The following is a 19,052-nucleotide window of genomic DNA, read 5'->3' as shown; positions in this document are numbered from 1 at the left end:
TTCAATCAGGTCTAGTCAGGAAAATGGAGACCAGCCACTTATAACAGAATTTAATATAAAGAATTGTTTAGCCAGATGATATAGGTTGAATTGTGCCCCTTCCCCCCAAAGATATATTGAAGCCCTAAACCCTAATACTTTGGAATATGATTTTATTTGGAAATAGAATCTTTATAGAGATAATCACGTTACAGTGAGATCATTAGAATGTGTTCTAATCCAATATGATTGGCATTTTAAAACTTGGGAAATTTGGGCATAGATGCACGCAGAGAGAAGATGGCCACCTACAAACCAAGGAATGCCTGAGGCTATCTGAAACTGGAAGAAGAGCCTAGAACAGATCCTTCCTTAACCCTTTGTACACCATAAGCGTCTGTAGACGCAATTAAATTCAAAATATCATGGCGTGTGGGGATGGTTTGGGGATGGTTTCTGGTTTGGACACGTGGCAGTTAACTGGCTAGTTAGTGCCTTCAGAGAGAGGATGGCCCACCCATACCTTGATTTCAGACTTCTGGTGTCCACAAAGGTGGTATGGATTTCTGTTTTAAGCCAACCCATTGTGTGTTTGTTACAGCAGCCCTCAGAAACCAATACACTAGATAATTAGGGAGCTGAAAAGGAAATAAGCAAACACTTAGATATCACAGAGACAGTAACTTGAGTAAGTATAGCAGATCCTTAAAGTTGTGGAATAAAGACATTTTGTTCAACAATGTTTCCTTATTCAATGAAATGCCTTAGGAATGTAACTCTTGTTATGTAAATTAGCCTATGATAAAATTGTTTCACTTATAATCACAGAACTAGTCAACTAGATTAAGTGAGGATTTACTATAATTACTAGCCCCTAGGGCTGGAAGAACAAAGAGATTGGGTTTATTAGAATTTAGAAACTTGAAGAGTGGCCCTGAGGAGTTGAAACTCAGATTTCTGAGAAGTAGCTAGCTGCCTGCTCAGGAAGTGTAGGTATCTTAGGAGACTTGATGAGACTGGTCTGGGAATGGTAGGTAAAACACAAAAGCAAAAAATTGCTAACTTAGAATCAATGCTGCTATAGGGTCCACTGCTATTGCCAGAGTGAAGTTCATTGGTTGTTGGTTGATGCTGATCTGAAGGGGTATCTCTTCGTTCCTTCCTTTATTCTTCTAGTGTCTTTCTGGTGCCCCTTACAGGCTATCTGATCACGCTAGCAAAGAAGTGTGATTTGCAGGGTTCCCGCCCCCCTCCCATATTACAAAGCACGATAGAATAGAGTAGGTTTGAAGCCTATTAGCTTAAAAATCCGTATACACAGACACTGAGGTGTGTCATTGTGAAATTTTGTAGTATCTGGGACAAAGCAGATCCTATAAACTTTCTTAGGGTCAAATGAGTCACATTTCAGAGATTCAGCATTCTCAAGTGCAACCTCACAAGCTAGAAGACTGTGAGCAAAATGATTTTGCCTCAAAATCTGAGGCAAAATGATATCCAAGCTAGAATTCTTTATCCAACCAAAATTATTGAGCATAAATATAGTGTAGACATTTTAAGACATACAACCAAAAATTTATCTTGCTCACTTTTCTCAGAAAGCTATTGTCTAATTTGCTCCACCCACCAAAAAGGAGTAAACCTTAATGAAAGGACGATGATACAGGAAATCAAATTCTAGAGAGACAAATGGGATACTTAAGGTGATAGTAAAGAGGATTCTCTGAATGCTAACTGATCCTATATAATAAAAGGGTAATATGCAAATAGACTGAACGGTGAAATGACCCATCGCTATGACATGTACTGACGGCCAGGGGGCAGATGCTCAATGCAGGAGCTGCCCCCTGGTGGTCAGTGCGCTCCCACAGGGGTAGCGACGCTCAGCCAGAAGCTGGGCTCATGGCTGGTGAGCGCAGTGGCGGCGGCGGGAGCCTCTCCTGCCTCTATGGCAGTGCTAAGGATGCCCCACTGCCGGCTTAGGTCCGCTCCCCCTCCCCGCAGGGAGCCAACTGCCAGCTTAGGCCTGCTCCCCATCCCCGCAGGGAGCAGGCCTAAGTTGGACATCCCCCGAGGGCTCCCTGCCTGGGCCGGGCTGAGAGACCTCCCCACGCCCCCCCTCCCCTCCCCAGTGCATGAATGTTGTGCACTGGGCCTCTAGTTATCTTTTTTTTTTTTTTTTTTAATATATTTTATTGATTTTTTACAGAGAGGAAGGGAGAGGGATAGAGAGTTAGAAACACCAATGAGAGAAACATCGATCAGCTGCCTCCTGCACACTTCCCACTGGGGATGTGCCCTTGACCGGAATCGAACCTGGGACCTTTCAGTCCGCAGGCTGACGCTCTATCCACTGAGCCAAACCGGTTTCGGCTGGGCCTCTAGTTATCAATAAAAGAACAGTAAGTCCAGATTTAAGCATGTGAGAAGGTGATGGTAGTTTTTTGAAAATAAAATTAATAGAATACCTGATGTCTGTATTAGACAATAATTTAGGCAGTTGGCAAAGAGTTTAAAGTTGAATTAGTGATGTCCTTGTTTAGCTTTTTATATTGAAGTTTTAGAGTATCATCACTCTTCCTTAGATGATCTCATTCCGTCCTATGATTTTAAATAGTATTTTCATGTGGCTGGTTCACAAATTTATGTCTCTAGGGAAGATCTCTGCCCTGAACTCCAGAGTCATATTGTATCCATTATCTACTGCTGTATAAAAATCACTCCAAAACTGAGTGGTTTAAACAATAACCTCCCTTACCCTCCCCCTTCCCCCAAAGTTTCTGTGATTTGCATGTGGACAGGTTTGGGTGGAGATGGCTTGTTTCTAAGTTCCATGTGGTATCATTTAGGCTGGCTGGAAAGATTTATTTTTAAAATAGCTTATTTAGATTGTTGACAAGTTGGTGTTAACAGTTGGCTGGGACCTGCTTGGCTGGCTGTGGGTTAGGGGCCTTGAATCCTCTCCATGTGGATCTCTATATAGGCTGCTTGGGCTTCATCATAGTTCCATAAACAAGCATCTCTAGGGTGTTTGGCAGAAGCTGTAATACCATTTATGACAGCCTTAGAAGTTGAGTAGCTTTAATTCTGCATAGTAATAAGCATACCCAGATTCAGTGGCTATCCTCCCATTTGGAGGTGTGGTTAAAATCACATAGTAAGAAAAACTAATAGGATGGGAGATTTCTATCTCAACCATCTTTGAAAATGCAATATGCCACATATCAAGCTGTTTCCTTGATATTGCCACTTGATATGGCAGCTTAGACTTGAGTGGTATAATGACCATGTAGTAGTGGTATAATGACCCCTAATTGCTTCTTCCTGCCACCCTGATCACCCCCTAACCACTTCACTGCCAGCTTGATTGATGCCTAACTGCTCCCATGTCCCCACCTATTACTGGTGGAAGTGGGCTTCTTGGGGTGCCGCAGGAATAAGAATTTCTGGAGGTCCCCATGGGACGATGAGGTATTGTGGAAAACTTTTTTGGTGATGTAACATTAAGGGAGTTTCCCTCCAAGGTCCTGTCTCCTTGCGTCTTCCCATGGAAAAAAATTCCATTTTGTCTTCATAGCTAGAATCATAGCCATTGGCCAGAGTTTCCATTCCATGTTGAGGCACAGTCCATTCCATCATCTGGTTAGCTTAGCTTGTATTCCCAGCTACAGTCCATTGCTTATGGGGTCCCCATGACCATATAGGCCATGCAGCTTCTACAGCCACATGATGGGCAAGCGCTGCGGGTTGCAGAACAAGTGAGTGCAAGGCAACAGGAGCAAAGCAAGAGGACAAGAGACAGAGAGCTTTTTGTTTTAGGGATTTAACTGGGAGCTTATCCAATGAATCCTTCAGGATTTTGCATACTTGGCAGTGGCTCCATCCCCTCTAACCAGTGATCTTTTCCCCAGGTTAGACTGACAGGCAAGCACATTCCTACTCACCCCATCTTCACTGCACATGGGTCCATCTCCCTTATTCCCAATGATTTGTAGGGAATGGACCAGTAGTTCCCTGGGGAGTGTTAAGTTGCAACTTCCTGGTGAAGCTGCCCAGATGACCATGCTTATAATGTTTGCCCTTCCCTTTTGCTTTCTTCCTATTATTAATACTAAAAACTAGCTAATTACAACAGTAACAATAGAAGCTGTTGTAATGGGGTGAAGTGATACCTCTTTGTGGTTTTGATTTGCTTTTTCCTAGTAAATTGTGATATTGAGCATCCTTCATATGCTTGTCACTTGTATAAGTCCTATGCTTTAAATTTTTGTTGTTGAGTCTTAAGTGGTCTTTTATTTTACTATTTTTTTCTCTTTTAACTCATTCTTCATAGAGCAGTCAGAGAAACGTTTTTAGATTTCTGTGTTAGTATTGCTAACAACTCTAATAAGCAACAAATCGTAGTGGCTTAAAACAATCGAAGTTTATATTACTTTCTTAACATCATAATCTAGTTTATATGTGTGATGGAGTAGGAGTAGGGGAACACCTCTACTCCATGCGGTAACTCAGGGACACGGGTTCCTTTATCCTTTTAAGTCATCACTATCATCACCATGTATCTTTTGAGGTTGTCTTGAGAAAGGAAGAGAATACAGAGGAAGATTTTAGGACCCTGGCTGGACGTAGCATGTGCCGAGCTGGGGGTTCGGTGAAAGTGAGGGGGGGTGGTGAAGGATTGAAGAAAAGACAGCACTGGAGAATATGCTGGGTCTAGGTGGATCTCCTGTGCCTGGCTGAGGCCACAGAGAGAGATCCAGATGGCAAGCTGAGCCTTAGTCAGAGGTAAACAAGGTAGTGGTCAACATAGTTACAACGTTCTTGTGAGTTTCACTTGTTTTGGCAGTACTTGCTGCACCTCCCACAGCCCATTAGCTACCCAGGAATGATCTAGGGAGTGTCATAACGTCAAGCTTAATTATGCTAAGAGGGCTGTGCCCTCTAAACTGGGACTTGTTTGTGGCTTTGCCAGCAGGTCAGTCCAAGGCTTAACCCTATAGCTGCTCCCTACAGTAGCACATATCACTTTTACCCACATCCTATTGATCAGAATGAGTCACATGATCCCACCTAATTACAGGAGTGCCTGGGAATGTAGTAAAACAGTGTGCTAATGAAGGAGAGGAGAACACAGATATTAATGAATAGTCTCTGTCACAGTGTATATTGAATTAGAACTCCCCTGCTTTAAAAAAAATCCTTTAATTATGTGCATAGAATAAAATTGGCCTCTGTTTGTTCCAACCGTACCTTGTACCACTTTCCACCTTATTATTCTCAAGGCACATGAGGCTCGGTCATATCCCGTAACATGCCAAGCTTTCCCCCTCCTAGAACTGACTGTGTGTTTTATAGTTTCCTTTGCTTGGAGCACTCTAAATATTTACATGACTGCCTCCTTTTCTTCTTAAAGTGTCAGCATAAAATCCATCTCTAACTAAAATCTATTGTAGCACTGTGTTTACATCTATCACAGCATTTATCACAGTTTATAATTATTTATTTGAGAAAACTTTTCTTTGCATTACCTGTATCCTCTGCTGGAAAGAGATATCCTTCTCACTGTTCTATCCCTGCAGTAACTAGCCAATGCTTATTTAGCACACACTAATCTTTCAGTGAATATATTGTATGGATGAATAACTATTATACAGAAAAGACTAAAGTGGATAGACTGGGATGAATTATAACCAAGAGCTCTTATAAATTAGGTGAGCCGAAACCGGTTTGGCTCAGTGGATAGAGCGTTGGCCTGTGGACTGAAGGGTCCCAGGTTCGATTCCGGTCGAGGGCATGTACCTTGGTTGTGGGCACATCCCCAGTGGGGGGTGTGCAGGAGGCAGCTGATCGATGTTTCTCACTCATTGATGTTTCTAACTCTCTATCCCTCTCCCTTCCTCTCTGTAAAAAATCAATAAAATATATTAAAAAAAATAAATTAGGTGAATTGCTGAGGGCTTGGGGTTTAGTGGTGGCAGTGTCAGTGGAACAGAAAAAGATGAACCATATACATTTCAAAGGCAAAATCTACACAAATTGCTGTGTGACTTATTGGAGGTGACAGGATAAGTGGGATGATAGTGGTTGGTAATTAACAGAAGTTAGTAAAGAGGATGGAAGAATTGGCGTTTTGGAGATAATGACGAATTGGGAATAATACATGTTGAGTTTGAGGTGATAGCAAGATTTTCAAGTAGAAATGTTGAGAAATGGTAGCTTCTATTAGAGAACACAATTGGACTTACAGATTTGATAGTCAAGTGGCCAAATGTGATAAGATGAAACCATAAAAATGAATGATTTATTTAGAGAGAGGGTATATATTGAGAAGAGTAGATGGCTGAAGGGGAGAAAAAAGAGGAGCCAGAAATGGAAACCAGGAGTAGGTGGTAAGGGAGGAGGAGAACCAATTTACTATAGGGCTAAGGAAACCATCAGAGTTTAGAATAGAGGGAGATTAGTTTGGCTGCTTCCACTGTAGCTATTCCTTGTGATATACATTGGAGGTTCTGAAATGTTACCTTCTGTGAAGGTTATAAAATGGTAATATTAATACCTGTTCATAAGGTTGCTGTGGGGATTATTAACATATTGTACTAAAAGTACTTGGCATACTTGCTCTCTGTACTAAGTGTCCAGTAATCATTTCTGAAGTGAAATACAATGAGATAATGTAGTTAGGCATCAAGGAGAAATTAAGTTAGGCAATACAGAGTTTGTAGAGGGAGAAATGACTTCTGAGCTTGTTGTAGCAACTGTTCTTTAGAGATAGTCTTTTTTAATGTTACAATCCTAATATATAAAAACCCAGGGTCCATAACGTCCAAAACGATCGAAGACTCGACCAAATGCCAGGCTGCATGTGCAGCAGACTCCAGTAGGCGGGGACTGGCGAGCGGGCTGAGCCGCTGACTTCTCAGGGAGAGAGAAAGAGGGGCAGGGCTGATGAGCGGCTACTGCAGCTGCTGGTGAGGCCTGGAGAGAGAGAGAAGCAGGGTCTGATCCGCAGCCTCTCTCTCTGAGAGATCAGCAGTTCAGCCGCTCGCCAGCAGCCTGGGGTGGCTGTTGATCAGCCCTGCCTCTCTGATCAGGCCCGGAGATAGGCCCGGAGACGCTGACTGGCATAGAAACTGACCAATCAGAACCAAATCTGGGTGAACTGTGAGGAGCCAATGGCTGCCTAGGAGGCGGAGCTTCTGACGCTGACTGGCATAGAAACCGACCAATCAGAACCTAATATGGGTGAACTGCAAAGGCAGAACCTAAGGTGGGGGCTAAGGAGGGGTTTTAAGGGCAACAGCTGTTTGGTGTATGGTGTAAGAAAGCAGTTCAATTTTTTAATGACCGGTTTGGCAGTATAGTGCATATGGCTGGCTATCAGTCCAGATGTAGGGATTATGTATTTTTGTCTGCCAAGAGCATCTCCTCCTGCTGAAAAAGCCCCCCCCCCCCATTTAAGCAATCTTATCCTATATAATCTATACTAATAAAAGGGTAATATGCTAATTAGACTGGGTTGACCAGCCATCTTCCGGATATCCGATTTCCTCTCGGACAAAGCCATGGTGGTGGGGGCCGAGGCAGAGGCAGTTAGGGGCGATCAGGCAGGCAGGCAGAGGCAGTTAGGGGTGATGAGGCAGGCAGGCAGGTTAGGAGCCAGCGGTCCCAGATTGCAAGAGGAATGTCCCCGATTGGAGAGGATGTGGGCTGGGCTGAAGAAATCCCCTCCCCACCAAGCACGAATTTCATGCACGGGGCCACTAGTAAGTTATAATTGTACTGAAAGCCTACATAGAACGTTTATGAATTTACTTTGAAATGTTTTTAGTAGGAATTTTCTGGTCTGAAAGTATACAGAATTATAACAATACAATGGCAATTCATCTGTTTATGCTTCTTAACCACATCCTTTTACTGTATCTTATTCCGGAAGCATTTATGATGCAGGTGCTCCTTTGAAAGACATTGTCCTTTAAAATAATTTGAGAGTAAATTGTTATTTAACATTAAAATGAAACAAGAGTATATTTAAAATGTATAGTTTTGTATGCCAAGTTGTACTAATACCAAATTATTAGAGCATCTGACTTTTTTGGTAGTGGAACTTGGTTATAGATAATGTGGAGAAGTTCCACTTCTTCTCTGTAGATGCCACAGGATTCTGTTTCCAGATAAGTAAGACAGCTATCGCACAAGAGAAAGCAAGAGCTTTCTTGTATTCCTTCTCATTCTCACCTTTTAAAGGTTGTTCACTTTGTTCAAGAAACTTTGGTGGGTTAGCAGGACAGAGTTTGATGCTGTCCCATAGCTGGCATAAGTCATTTAAAAAATTCTAACATGTATTATAATGGAAAAAAGTAAATTATTGTTGTTTTTCTCATTATTAATAACAGCCTGAGTAAAGGTAAAAAGGCAGGTGGTTAGGAAAGAAGTGTTTGGAAATGAAGGAAGAAGGGGGAACTGTTGTTGAGATAATTGGTGAAAAGAGTTACCTAAGTTTATGTCCGTTTGCCATTTAAAGTATATAATTTAGTGGCTTTTAGTATTTTCACAGTGTTGCAACCATTACCACAATTTAGAACATTTACATCACCCCAAAAAGAAATTCCACTGCTGTTAGTCATCACCCTTTAATATTCCCTATTCCCTACCCTAGTCAACCATTAATCTGCTTTTTTGTCACTATAGATTTGCTCATTCTGAACATTTCATATAAATGGAATCATACAATATGTGGTCCTTTGTGCCTGGCTTCTTTCCTTTGACATAATTTTTTTAAGGTTCATATTATAGCGTGTATCAGTACTCATCCCTTTTTATTGCTGAATAATATTCCATTATATGGATATACCAATTATTCATCAGTTGATGACATTTGGATTGTTTCTCCCTTTTGACTATTATGAGTAATACTGCATTGAACACTCATGTACAAGTTTTTTATTGTGGTAAGATACATATAACATAAAATTTACCATTTTAAGTGAATTGTTCTATGGCTTTAAGTACATTCACATTATTGAACAACCATCACCATCTATTTCTAGAATATTTTCATTTTCCTTAAATGTATTCATTAAACACTAACTTCCCATTCTCCCATCCCCCTAGCCCCTGGCAACCACCATTCTACTTTCAGTCTCTATGTATTTGACTACTCTGGTAGGATCCTTATATATGTGGAATCATACAGTATTTGTCCTTTTGTGATTGACTTATTTCACTTAGCTTATTATATGGTTTATCTTTTTTGTGACATCTGTCAGAATTTCCTGCCCTAGCCAGTTTGGTTCTGTGGATAGAGCACCGGCCAGTGGACTGAAGGGTCTCAGATGCAATTCCAGTCAAGGGCATGTACCTCAGTTGCAGGGACGAATGCAGGAGACAGCCAGTCAATGTGACTCTTTCTCTGTCTCCCCTCCTCCCATCCACTCTCTAAAAATCACTGGAAAAATATCCTCGGGTGTTTGATTAACAACAAAAAAAGAATTTCCTTTTTAAGGCTGGTAATATTCCATTGATTGTATATTTCACATTTTATTTACCTGTGCCGTGCCAGCACTGCCAAGGGTTTGGCGATCCTGAGGGAGGGCCAGCGAAGGATGAAGAAAAGACAAAGAGAATAAGCTGGGTCTAGGTGGATCTTCTGTGCCTGGCTGAGACCACAGAACAGATCCAGACTGCAAGGTAATTTACAGTGTTCTTATAAGTTTCACTTGTTTTGGCAGTATTTGCTGCACCTCCCACAGCCCATTAGCGACCCAGGAAAGATCTAGGGAGCAGTCACTTGATCAAGCTTAATTATGCTAAGAGGGCTGTGCCCTCTAAGCTGGGACTTGTTTGTGGCTTTGCCAGCAGGTCAGTCCAAGGCTTAACCCATAACTGCTCACTACATCTCACCCTTCTTTTATTTTTAAGTTACTAATAATGGAAGTAAAACTTAAACATTAAGGACAAAGCACTGACTATTAAACATTAACAAAACAATGCCAATGCAAAACCCAATAGCAAAACAATGCCAATGCAAAACCCAGACATGGCTATTAATAAAACAATGCCAAGGCAACACTACAATAATAGAGAAATCAAACTACAGTAACATTTTTCTACTAAATGAAAGTTTTTTTTGCTGATTTACTCAGAGTCCTTGGACTTGGCTGTGCAAGAGTTTGCAGAATACTGGCAGCTAACCAATGCTAGCATACCCAGAAACATGATTGAGGGAGTAGCTTCTACTTCCTGCTTTTCTACCATCTGCTGGGCCTCATTTGTTAACTTCTTCAGCTGACCCCATGTTGCCACCTTGGTCTCTTGCGTGGCCTTCGTCATCTTCCTTTTCTGCTTTGCTGTCATCGGGGCAACTCTCAGTCTTTTGAATGATGGGACAAGGAGTTTCTCTGGGTCCATTGTGGTGACGCACGTAACGCTCTGGCACCCAAATTGGCTGTGCTGCTCCTTCTGGAATGATACAAACACAACCTCTTCCCCACATCATTATTAGATCTGGTAAAACTCTTGTCTGGTTTGTGCCACTGGGCTAACCCCGCAGAGGCTATTGTACAGGAGGCTCGATGCCTTTCGGCCGCTGTACAACCCTCTGCGTCGCAATTCAAAAAATTTAAAGTATAGAGAACATGACTGAGTTTGTTTTGAGGTGACACATAACATCCATCTCCCCCTTTCTGTTTCAGTAATTGCATTTTAAGAGTACGATTTGCTCTTTCCACTATTGCTTGACCTTGAGGGTTGTAAAGGATACTAGTTTTATGACAAATTTGATATTGCTGACAAAAATGTTGAAAAGCAGAACTAGCGTATTCGGGTCCATTGTCTGTCTTTAGCTCTAAGGGAGGACCTAGTACTGCAAAGGCAGCTAGGCAATGATTAATTACATGCTTGGCACTCTCTCCCGTTTGGGGAGTCGCAAAGATAATGCGGGAGCAGGTATCTACATTAACATGTACCCATCTGTGCTTACCAAATTCCGTTATGTGGGTGACATCCATTTGCCAGATTTGATTAGGTTTAAGACCCCTAGGATTGACCCCAACGATTGTACAGGGCAATGAATTACACACTGAGAGCACTGCTTAACAATTTGACGAGCCTGCTCCCAAGAAAGACGGAATTGTTTGCGTAAGGCAGCAGCATTTTGATGATGCAAAGCATGGGAGGACTGGGAAAGAGAAAATGGCGTAGCCTCTTGCATTACAGCAAGGAGGCGATCAGTAGAATGACCCCAGTGGGTGTATGTGTCGTAGGGAAAATTAAAACCTGTAAGGGAAGGGAGTAATCAATTCTAGTAAGTTGTGCTGAACTTAAGGCATCCTCAACTTTATGTACGGCTGTCTTGGCTTCCTCTGTCAAGCAGCGTGTGGATGACGGAGATGAATCTCCCCTTAGTATATGAAATAAAGGGCTTAAGTCAGCAGTGGTTAATTTTAAAGCAGGTCGAACCCAGTTAATATCTTTTTAAACTGATTTCAGAGAGGAAGGGAGAGGGAAACATCAAGGAGAGAGAATCATTGATTGGCTGCCTCCTGCACACACCCCTCCCCCCTCCAAATGGGGATTGAGCCCTTATTCCCGGCATGTGCCCTGACTGGGAATCGAATTGTGACTTCCTGGTTCGTAGCTTGATGCTCAACCACTGAGCCACACCAACCGAGCTACCCATGTATTTTTTGATGGATACTTTGGTAGCTTCTAATTTTTTTTCTTTTGTGAATATTGCTACTATGAATTTGGGTGTACAAATGTCCACTCAAAATTCTGCTTTAATTTCTTTTGAGTGTGGACCTAGAAGTAGAATTGCTAAGTCATGTGGTACGTAATTCTATTTTTAAATTTTTGAGGAACTACCTGTTTTCCAAGGTGGCTGGCTGCACCACTTTACATTTACCAGCACTGCACAAGGGTTCTGCTTGCTCTACGTCTTCTTCAGTACTTGTTATTTTCTGTTTATTGGGGTTTTTTAATAATAGCTATCCTAATTGAGTGTGAGGTGGTATCTATAGTTTGAGTTGCTTTTTTCTAACAACAGTGATGTTGAGCATCTTGTGCTTCTTGGCCATTTGTATATCTTATTTGGAGAAATGTCTATTCAGATCTTTTGCACATTGTTTAATTGGGTTGTTTGTTTTTTGTTGTTTTGTTGTAAGGTTCTTTATATATTCTGGATATCAGTTCTTTATTAGATATAATGCAACTATTATCTCACATTTCCTGATTGTGTTCTTTGGTGTACAAGAGCTTAATTTTGATGAAGTCCAGTTTATCTGTTTTTTCTTTTGATGCTCTGTGCTTTTGGTGTCAGATTTAAGAAATGCCAGGAAGCTTTTGCCTTGTTTTCTTCTAAGAGTTTTATAGTTTTGGCTCTTATTTTAGGTCTTCGATTCATTTTAGGGTTTTTTGTTTTGGGGGGGGGACATATAGTGTAGTGTACAGGTTCAACTTCATTTTATGTTTTTATGTGAATACAGTAGGTCCTTGAGTTACGTCGGAGATCCATTTCTATGGTGCGACGTAACGCGATTTTCGCCATAAGTCGGAACCCACCTACATAAGCACCTACGTCACTCTCATGGAGCACATACACTGCAGTAATGAAGTGAAACGGTAAAAAAAATGTAAAAGAAAGATAACAATTCCTGACCTTTACTTGTGGTAAATAAATAATAAAAAACATAAAGCACATATGTACATAACATCGAAATGACAGAACTTTTTTTTTAATATAAATAAATGGGAGATGGTGACGTAATTACGAAACGAGGTACTGATGTAACCCGAGGACTGCCTGTACTAGAGGCCTGGTGCATGAAATTTCTGTACAGGTAGGGTCCCTAGGCCTGGCCGGTGATCAGGGCCGATCAGGGCCTTCCAGCTGCCGGCTGGGGCCTTCCTTTGTTCCGCACTGCCCCCTGGTGGTCAGTGCATGTCATACCGAGCGATCGAACTCCAGGCCGAACTCCTGAGGGGACATTTTGCATATAAGCCTTTTATATATGTAGATATGTTTTAATTTCTCTTGGTATATATATTACTAGGAATGGAATTCCTGGGTTATATGGTAACTATGTTTGACCTTTGAAAGAACTGCTGAACTGTTTTCCAAAGTGGCTATACCATTTTACATTCCCTCCAGCAGTGTATGAAGATTTTAATTTTTCCATGGCTTTTCAAATCCAGATCTTATCACTTTCTTACTGGCTTATTTCAACAATTTCCTTGGCTGGTGATAATCTGACTACTCTGCCTTTCTGCTGTCCCTTTTCATCAATCCATAATGATGTTTATATGTCATAAAGGTTTACAGCTGAAAGGAACTATCCTATCTAATAAAAGAGCAATATGCAAATTAACCATCACTCCACTACACCCACAAGCCACGCCCACCAGCCAATCAGGAGCGAATATGCAAATCCAACCAAGATGGCTACGGCCACAGAGAGCAGGAGGGAGGCTTGGGTTTCCCCGGCAATGGAGGAAGCCAAGCTTTCCGCCTGCCCTTGCCGGCCTAGGCCTCCACTCAAGGCTACAAAGTTTCAATGATAGAAGATACATAAACCCAAACAGAAATGGCGGCAGCCATGGAGCTGAAAAGAGCAGGAGGCTAGGGTTGCCCCCGGTGATGGAGGAAGCCAAGCTTCTCGCACACCCTGGCCGGCCCAGGCCTAGATTAAGGCTACAAACTTTCAATTATAGAAGATACATAAATCTCCCAAAAAATGGCTGCCACCACGAGCAAGCAGAAGGCTTGGCTCCGCTCCAGGATACAAAGTTTCAATTGTAGAAGATAAATAAACCCCAGATACCAGGGCCTCCGCTTGGGTCACCAGGGGGCGTGGCCAGCCTGCAAACCACCACAGGCCCCTCACCCAGGCCGCCTCATGCCCCAAGGGAACCCCCACCCTGATCTGGGACACCCTTCAGGGCAAACCAGCTGGCCCCCACCCATGCACCAGCCCTCTATCCTATCTAATAAAAGAGTAATAGCCCTGACCGGTTTGGCTCAGTGGATAGAGCGTCGGCCGGCGGATTGAAGGGTCCCGGGTTCGATTCTAGTCAAGGGCATGTGCCTGGGTTGCAGGCACTTCCCCAGTAGGAGGTGTGCAGGAGGCAGCTGATCGATATTTCTCTCCCATCCATGTTTCTAACTCTATCCCTCTCCCTTCCTTTCTGTAAAAAAATCAATAAAATATATTTTAAAAAAAAGAGTAATATACAGATTGACCATCACTCCAACACACAAGATGGCTGCCCCCATGTGGTCAAAGATCCTGCCCCCATGTGGACACAAGATGGCCACCACAAGATGGCCAGCAGGGGAGGGCAGTTGGGAGGGACCAGGCCTGCAGGGGAGGGCACTTAGGGGTGACCAGGCCTGCAGGGGAGGGCAGTTAGGGGCAATCAGGCTGGCAGGGGAGTGGTTAGGGGGTGATCAGGCTGGCAGGCAGAAGCGGTTAGGGGCAATCAGGAAGGCAGGCAGGCAGGCGAGCAGTTGGGTTCCAGCAGTCCTGGGTGGGAAGCTGAGGGGTCCCAGATTGGAGAGGGTGCAGGCTGGGCTGAGGGCTATATACATAGTAGGGTATCTAGTCTTGATGCTATATGTATAACTTCAGGTCAAATCTCTTCTCTAAGTTTTATCAACTGTAAAATGAACAGCTTGACTCCCATTATTATCTACTAGAGGCGCGGTGCACGTTATAGCATCAAGACTAGATACCCTACTATGTATATAGCTTTCATTTTGTTAAGTCATCGTGTTTCCTTTTTCTGTGTGAAAACTCTTCACCTGATTGTCTTAACCAGTTATCCTCCTCATCCTCTCCCCTAAAGTACAATCTAAAAGCAAGGACAGAGTTGTGTGCAGGTAATTTATTTGTGGATGATTTTAGGGAACAAGAGTGAGGGACCAGAGTGAATAAAAGAAGAAAAGCCAATATAAGACTGTTACTGAGTTACTCACTGCTGTTGCAACTAGGGCTCAATTCCAGTGGGAACTTCTGAGGATCTAGAATTCTAGATAGTCTCACATTTTCTACTCATCTGCTCTTGTTCTCCCATCAGTTGACAGTTTCCCCAGTGTGGTATAAATTCTTTCTCCTTCCCTCCCCCTCTTTCAGCTGCACATAAGAGCCTGCCAATTGTGTTCCCAGTGCTATCTCCTTTCATTGCCTCAGGAAGTCCCAGAGCAGAAAGCAAAAGAATCACAGTGAGTAGTATGGGGAAATTTAGTCAAATCTACCTGGAACCATTAGCTTAAGTTTAAGATTATCATGGCAGATAGAATGATGGTCTCCCAAAGATGTCTCCAGTCTAGTCTTATAAACTTGTGAATATGTTAACCTTGTATGGCAAAAAACTCTGTGGATTTTCCTGGATTATCTATCCCTGGGCCCAGTGTAATCACAAGGAATCTCATAAGAGGGAGGCAGGAGTGTAAGAAAGAGAAGTGGCAATGGAAGCTGAGGTTGTGATGATATGGCTGGGAGCTAAGGAATAGCATAGAATGGGTTTACCCCTAGAGCCTCCTGAGGGAATACAGACTTTGATTTTAGCTCTGTAAATCCTGTTTCAACCTTCTTATTGCTAGTACTTTAAGATAATAAATTTGTGGTTTTAAAAATTAATTTATTTTCCAATTACAGTTAAATTTGTGTTTTAAGCCACTAAATTTGTAGCAATTTGTTACACAGCAGTAGGAAATGAATACATCTAGAATCAGAGGAGAGGCCAACAGCAAGAGGTAGATTTTCTCAGAAATTTCTTATGCTTCATCTAAATGACTTGAGATGTGGGGGTTGACTGAGTAGGTTTCATTAATTCAGATAACTGGATTGATAGTGGTACTATTTACTGAATTAGAAAACACAGAGCCAGAAACTGCAGGGAAAGTTAGTTAAGTGTGTGAGGTGCTTATGGAGTAGACAAGCACAATGCTTTACAATTTAGAACACATTTTTATACTTAGGAGTTTTTAAGTACTAGTGTACTGGTTTCCTATAACTCCAATAGGTCTTATTGTATGCATATGCCAAAAGGATAATGGGAAGCACAATAAACTTTAATAGGGTTAAGTGGTTATGTCCTAAAACTGTTTTTGAATAAAAATTATATAAGCACATGGAGGGCATGAGAAGAAGCATTAGAATTAAGGGCAGTCCTAGCTGGTTTGACTCAGTGGCTAGAGCGGCAGCCGGCGGACCGAATGATTCCGGGTTCGATTCCAGTCAAGGGCATGTACCTCATTTGCAGGCTCTTTCCCGGTCCTGTCCCTGGTTGGGGCTCGTGCAGGAGGCAAACAAATTGATGTGTTTCTCTCACATTGGTATTTCTCTCTGTCTTTCCCTTTCTCTTACACTCTAAAAAAATCAATGGAAAAAAATATCCTCGGGTAAGGATAAAAAAAAAAAAGAATTAAGGACAGCAATTAATGTGAAAAATATTCAAATGTTACGATTAAAATAATTTATAATAATAAAAGTGTAATATGCTAATTAGACTAGAAGTCTGTTGAGACGACCTTCCAGACGAAGCCAAGGCTGCGAGGGAAACCTGGGTCCCGGGAGCCAGAGGGAAGCTGGTGCCGGCAGCCTGGGGAAGGAAGGCCGACTCTTGCATGAATTTCATGCATCGGGCCTCTAGTGTTAAGTATGTCTGGGATTTCAGGTGACCACAGTTTGGTGTGTCAGGAGAATATGGTTGCTAAAAGTGATGCCATAATCTTAACCTTACTTATACTGTACAGAATGGGAAAATGATAGTTCCATTGTTTCCTGAGATGTGTGTATTCTTTTGAGAATATGTACAACTTGAGTGACAATTTTGAGAGACATAGAAATCTATGTATATAAAAAGCTAAGTGTCCGTCTGTCTGACCCACCAATAGCTATGGCACGCACTGACCACCAGGGGGCAGACGCGCAATGCAGGAGCTGCCATGACGCGCACTGGTCATTTAAAAATAAACAGCACCATGGACCTGACACCAACAAACCAACACTCAGCTTCCCCTAATTGGGACACAGGCCCTGCCACCACCCTGGAGTGACACCCCACCAAATCACAGCCAATACTGCCAAGACCCCATGGCGCAAAATGCAGCCCACAGCCCAGCCCAGCCCAGAAACGGTTGCTGTGGGCGCCAGGTAATGACGTCACATAGCAAACGCCAGGCTTCATCTCCCTGGTGACTAGCCTCCTTGGACTTTCTTCAGCCCAGGAACCTGACTTGCTTTATAGCCAGGTGCAAACATTTTACACTTTACCCAAATGTCTGTGAAGCGTTTTCCTGTGCCTCATCTCATTTGACCCTCACAGAAGTCCTGGAATAGGTAGATAGGAGACTCGGTGGAATCCTATTTTCTTTATATTAGCCGGAAAACAAGGATTTAGAAAGCTTAGAAACGTGACCCAACTGAAAAGAAGTAAGAAACGGTGAAACTTGAAAATGACTTCAGGTTTTCTCACTGCGCAGAATATAATCAAACACTGCTACAGTTGAATATTTTACCCTTTGTTTTCCCTGCATGATCTACAATAATAATCTGCTTCGTGTTGATATTTACTGCTGTGTCGCTGACAATTACCTGAAAGAGAAGTTGGGATGCTTCACTGGGCTGGAAAAAAGTTTAGCTAAATCAGAAAGCAGGTCTAATTAAGCAAGTTTCTTCTATATACATAAAAGGCTAAGTTGACTCACACATGCGCAATACATATAGAGCTCTCGCTGGCACCAATCTCATGCATGTGTTTCGATCTGTCATTGTTGATAGTGAATTTGGTTGACATTTCTCTTATAGAGAAAGGGCGAATAGTGATATTGAAATATTTCTCCTAATTAATTTCAATGTGCATGAATCCATACACCGGGACACTATGTAGAATGTAAAAGAATAAGGATTGCCCAGTGGGTGTGGCTCAATGGTTGAACTTCGACCTATGAACCAGGCGGTCATGGTTTGATTTCCAGTCAGGGCACATGCCTGGATTGTAGGCTCAATTCCTAGTAGGAGGCGTGCAGCAGGCAGCCTATCATTGACTCTCTCTCATCATTAATGTTTCTATCTCTCTTCCTCTCTGAAATCAATAAAAATATATATTTTAAAAATGATTGGAATAGTGGTAATATACAAGGGTTGGCAAAAGTAGGCTTATAGTTGTGAGTACACAAAATACAAGTTTATTCTTATATTGTTATTTATTAACTAGAGGCCCAGTGCACAAAATTTGTGCATGAATAGGGTCCCTAGGGCTGGCTGACAAGGCTGATTGGGGCCTTCCAGCTGCCGGCTGGGGCCTCCCTTCCCTGGCTGCTGGCTCCTGGCTGGGGCCTTTCTTCGTTCCGTGCCGCTCCCTGGTGATCAGCGCACGTTATAGCAAGTGATAGAACTCCTGGTCTCCCAGTCAAACTCCCTAGGGTACACTTTGCATATTAGCCTTTTATATATAAAGAAGACTATTTATTTGTATTATATCTGTAAACCTACTTTCTGCCACCTCTTGTAATGAAAATACTTAGAAAACACAATACAAATCTGGTTTTGTTTAGTCCAGAAAATTTAAGAAGGAACTTAGATCATAGTTTTGGCACTCAAAAGAGACTTTTTGATCGTATCTGATTCAGTTCCCTTGCTTTACAGATAAGAACATGGAGTTTCCGGGAGGTTGATAGGACATTCCCAGAGTCATAGCTAATGGCAGAACAGTGTCTAGTACAGAATTATGAAGTTAAGAAAGTAAATTGAATGTATCATAAGCATATTTTATTTATAGGGACATTTAAAGCATGACTTGGACTAGGGTGAGACAACAAGTTGCTTAGGTTACAAAATTGAAGGAGGCATTCACTCCTAGGTGCAAACTCTTGCAAGTAATATATGAACATGGCTTAAAACATCAAATAGTACTAAGAGGCACCTCTCAGCCCTCCAGATTAGGGATAACTGGAGGAAGCTAGGTACGGTGATGATAGAAGAGAATTAGTCTTTACAACCTAGCCCTCTGTGTGTAGTAATCAAAGTTTGCAAGAACCTGTGGAACATAGCTTCACTTTATCCTATCTAATA

At 42.2% G+C, this 19,052-nt stretch overlaps 1 protein-coding gene across 4 annotated transcripts in view; it reads left to right on the top strand.

The window, feature by feature from the left end:
• NCK1 (NCK adaptor protein 1) overlaps positions 1 to 19,052 on the top strand; it is a 67,695-nt gene that overhangs the window by 14,814 nt on the left and 33,829 nt on the right. The window contains exon 2 of one of the 4 annotated variants that reach the window (XM_080673141.1): positions 15,108 to 15,196. The exons of 2 other annotated variants lie outside the window; for them this stretch is intronic. The gene's annotated coding sequence lies outside the window, so the exon portion shown is untranslated. Of the gene's footprint in view, positions 1 to 9,538; positions 9,667 to 15,107; positions 15,197 to 19,052 lie in introns of all 4 variants that reach the window. One more of the 4 variants, XM_080673142.1, reaches the window with a different exon arrangement.

The sequence above is a fragment of the Plecotus auritus genome (assembly GCF_963455305.1).
Source record: "Plecotus auritus genome assembly, chromosome: 6".
Taxonomy (NCBI): Eukaryota; Metazoa; Chordata; class Mammalia; order Chiroptera; family Vespertilionidae; genus Plecotus; species Plecotus auritus.
This window is presented reverse-complemented; position numbering and strand designations above follow the sequence as displayed.